The sequence below is a fragment of the Malaclemys terrapin genome, chromosome 12, assembly GCF_027887155.1.
Source record: "Malaclemys terrapin pileata isolate rMalTer1 chromosome 12, rMalTer1.hap1, whole genome shotgun sequence".
Lineage (NCBI taxonomy): Eukaryota > Metazoa > Chordata > Testudines > Emydidae > Malaclemys > Malaclemys terrapin.
Genome location: NC_071516.1, coordinates 36,121,833 through 36,126,567, shown reverse-complemented (window position 1 = coordinate 36,126,567; position 4,735 = coordinate 36,121,833). Strand labels below are relative to the sequence as shown.

The following is a 4,735-nucleotide window of genomic DNA, read 5'->3' as shown; positions in this document are numbered from 1 at the left end:
TATCTATAGCTATCCATATCCATAGAAGAAAAAGCCAAATCCTTAAAAACACCTTCCTAACCCCACACTCCCACTTTAAGGTCTGATGAACGTAGTGTATCAAGAACACGATGTGCCTGACCTTGCATTACTCATTTTTTGAGTGTGGATGACTTTGAAAGTCAATACCTTAATGCATTAGTGAGAATAAAATAATTTAAAAAGTACTCTTCTTGAAATTTAGCATTTGCCTTCTCCTTGTTTTCTCCTGAGTGATTTTAAAACTGGAATAAAACATACCATTCCCACGTTCCATAACATTAATCCTCATTTAAAATAAGTGTAGGCTACATTTCAAGTTATTAAGTTTTAATTAAGATTTTGTTTTTTAGAAAAATTGTGTCTATTCATTAGATTAAAAATAAATTATACACATGGCAAAGTGAATAGCTCAGGTTACTTTTAAATGGGACCCTGGTGACATCAGAGGTAAATCAACCAATTACCACTCTTCATCTCCTGCTAATTTGAATGGTGCAGTTCTGTTACCTGAAGTGACTGATTAAGGGAAGGTAAATGTGCAGGTGGGCCAAGAGTTCTCATTCATGTCTTGGCCCTTGTGAGTGTTATTCAGGGTTCCATGACCACCAGCTGCCCACTCCCGTGCTTCATCAGGGAGGTGGTGGGTCTCTGCTACACAGCCAAGGGAAGGATTTCTGACTCAGGAAGACAGTTCCCTCCTCTCTGCTTCTTCCTTCCCACCTGGCAGCAGTAATTTGCTGCTGGCCAGGTCACTGGGGCTGGAAACTAACATTCTGCCATTCCCTGATCCTTCCTGCTCACAGCCTGTCAAATTTGTCCATATCTATCTTAAAGTGCAGTGCCCAAATCTGGACACAATAGTTGTCACTACGGGGCCCTGGCGAGTCAGAGTGCCATCATATATATATATATATATATATGCCATCATGTGCCAGCAATGCCCCTCTGCCATGTGCATTGAACCAGACAGTCTCTACGTAAAAGAATAAATGGACACAAATCAAACATCATGAATGGTAATGTACAAAAGCCAGTAGGAGAACACTTCAATCTTTCTGGACATTTTATAACAGATTTAAAAGTAGTCATACTTGAACCAAAACCTTCAGAAACAGACTTCAAAGAGACACTGTAGAACTAAAATTCATTTGCAAATTTAACACCATTAATTTGGGCTTGAATAGGGATTGGGAGTGGCTGGCTGACTACAAAAGCATCTTTACCTTTCTTGGAATTGACACCTCCTCATCAATTATTGGGAGTGGACTACATGATCGAATTGGCCCAGTCAACACTGGTTCTCCACTTGTGAGGTAACTCCCTTCACTTCATGTGTCAGTATAATAATGGCTGCAACTGTAATTTTCACTCCATGCATCTGAAGAAATGGTTTTTTTACCCATGAAAGCTTATGCCCAAATAAATCTGTTAGTCTTTAAGGTGCCACCGGACTCCTTGTTGACTTTGGTTGGAGTGAGAATCTCTCACTTATGCTGGTGTAAATTATGAGTAAATCCAGTGAAGTCATCACATGTACACTGGTGTAAAACTGCAATAAGTGAGAGGAGACCCAGACTGTGTCTGGGTCTCCTCTCACTTATTGCAGTTTTACACCAGTGTACATGTGATGAGGGGGCAGGGAGGGGGTGGAAGAATTGTTTCTTCCCAACCTCATGGGCAATTGCCTCACACCATGAGGGTTCATTACCTGGATAATGTGCTTATAGAGTATTGTTCTCCTCCTGTTTACACTACTGTTGATTTGATTCTGTCCACATTAATTCTACTGACTGGAAAGGAAGCCACTCATATGCCACCAACTTTAGATTCATTTCCAGGTTCCCTGCTACCAACTATCATAATATTTACACACAGCCTCATACAGTGGGAGCAAATCAAAACTGTCCCTGTGATTTTACACTGATGTAGACCCACTAAAGTCAAAGCCATTAAACAGGAAGGTGTTGTATCATGGCCAGTAAATGCAAAGTCCAGTCTGAATCTTAATGTATTAACCTTCACATGGTCACACGGGGGGAAAGCTACTATGATCTTTGTTTTGAAGAAAGGGAAGGTTATTCTGTTTTCTCATTTCTAGGAACACATGAGAGTGTGAATGATAGCCTCACACAGAGTCAAAGAGAGAGCTTCTGTGTTCAGTAATATACAAATAAAACTCATTATGACAAACAAGCCCAAGTTTATTAGTATTGCCAACTCAGCAGAAAGACATTAAAAGGAACAAGAAGTGAAGGGGTTGAAGTATGAAGTGGAATGATTATGGAAAACTAGAACAAAGATGATCCCAGTGATTACTGGGGCACTTGGGTATGAACTAGCTGCTCAAGAACACATTGGGGATGCAAGACATCATGATCAGTGATCTCCACAAGACAGGCACAGTGAAAATGTTAAGGTGACTCAAAGGAGAGTGAGAGCTAAAACGCAGGAATTCTGCAGAAGGTTTAACAAAATTCCAGGCTACCCAGACCTATGGAGTTGATTTGTGGTCAGGATTTATTGGTGACTCATGGGGATACATTTTAGATAGTAGCTTTCTCCTTTTTAAGCTTAAAGTTCTTGTTTGTTGTGAAGGCTATTTGTTTAAGGAAAATCCCCATGATGTAATACTGAAGGAGAATAAGAATAATAAAAATAAAGTTTAAATTGAAACATTATCATTATTATTACATTTGTAACATAACATCTTGTAATTATTATATCATTTAAACCACCATTAGTAGCATAAAAAAACCCAACATTTTCTTTCAAAATTAATCTGAGAGAGAGAGAGAGAGATTGATCCTAAATTTTATTGGCACATGCTGCTGTTCTAAACCCCAGTGATTCCAAGACTGGAGAGATAAAGAGCAATTAGGGTAGCCTAAAAAACCACCATATAATGTTTTTAAATCAACCAGATAGACAAACAGGTCACTATCAGTCTTCAAAATGTATTAAAGGATGCTGCTGGTACACCCCCTGTGAAAGACAACTTCTGAGAGATGAAATCCACTCCTTGGTAAAGGGTCTATACAAAGGCTACAGGCCACTTCTTTTACACTTCACTGCTGAAAACAGGGCCTCGGTGGGGAAATGAGTGACACATATGTGTTAGGTAGACCCTCCATACTGTGGGGAAATTCACGATTTCCAACCCCCTTGTACTCCCATTGATTTCAGTGGGTAATAAGTGGAGTTGAGTTCAGTAGGAACTGGATGGGTTCTGCCCCATTAGCTCACATTTCCCCAGGAAGATCTAGGGTCCATCCATCTCAGGGTCAGGGATTGCTTGGCCCTGCTTCCCTTATTTGTACAGATAGCTCTTCCTGACAGTTGGGGTCCCATTGTATTTAACAGAACTGCTCTAGTGGGTAAGAGCTGTCTGTACAAGCTGTGGTTCACAGTATCATACAACGAGATGAGTTCTCATTATCTTGACTTTATTGCAATGTGCAATAACTACATACAAAATAGTTTGCTATTCGTTATGAAATTCATAGCCTCACTAGCAGCTTTCCTCAGGGCCTCCTTCACCTCTCTGTTTCTCAGGCTGTAGATGAGTGGATTGGCCAGGGGAGTCAGGACTGTGTAGAAGAGAGAGAACACTTTGTACAGGTCTCTCAGTGTGTTCGTGTCTAGTAGCAGATAGACAATAATCAGGGTTCCATAGAAGATGGTCACCAGTATGAGGTGAGAGGAGCAGGTGGAAAAGGCCTTTTGTCTGCTAGCAGTGGAAGGGATTCTGTGGATGGTGGCGATGATGCACACATAGGGATGCCAGGGTTAATAGAAAGGGAGGCAGTGTTAATATGGAGGTAAACAGGAAGATCACAAGAGCCATCAGGCGGGTGTCACTGCAGGTCAGTTTTACTAACGGGGCGTAATCACAAAAGAAATGGTCAATTTCATTGGGGCCACAATAAATCATTTGTGATATCCAACATGTCGTGATGTTGCAAGCCACAAACCCACTTACCCAAGACCCAGCTGCCAGGCAGAAGCAGACGCTGTCGTTCATAAGGGCTGCATAATACAGAGGTTTGCATATCGCTAAATACCAATTGTAAGACATCGCTGATAAGAGGCAACATTCCACAGATACCATAGAACCAAAGAAATACAGTTGTGTGATGCACTCAATGAATGAAATTGTCCTGTCCCCAGTCAGGAGACCAGCCAGCGTCCTGGGCAGGATGGTGGAGCTGTAGCAGGTCTCCAAGCAGGACAAGTTCCCTAGGAAGAGGTACATGGGGGTGTGTGGAGGTGCTGATCAGCCACAACTAGCGCAACGATAAGTATGTTCCCGGCCATGGTCATAATATAGATCACCAGGAACAGCAGGAACAGAGGGATCTGCAGTTCATGGAGATTCCCGAATCCCAGTAGGATGAATTCTGTGACTGACATTTGATTTCTCCAGTCCCTTTCTCCAAGTCTGCCATGGGCTCTATCAAGAAATTTAATTAAAAATATATAAGCTATGGAATACAACATGAAAAAGGCAATTTGGGGTTTTGTGGTATCATTGTAATTTTGTTGATGGTTATGCAGTCATGGATGAGTTTTTCAGCATCTCTGCTTTTCTAGGCATCTGACTTTTGACTTGCCAATACCATGAACATAGATACTTCAACCCCAAACCTCTGGCTGGGCTGGTACCTCAATTATCCACCATTATGCTGTCTCCTTCCATGTAGTTTAATGCCATGGG

General features: G+C 41.4%; 1 pseudogene; it reads right to left on the bottom strand.

Moving 5' to 3' along the window:
* Window positions 1-3,483: 3,483 nt before the first annotated feature.
* Window positions 3,484-4,518, bottom strand: LOC128846815 (olfactory receptor 10A4-like; annotated as a pseudogene).
* Window positions 4,519-4,735: the final 217 nt, after the last annotated feature.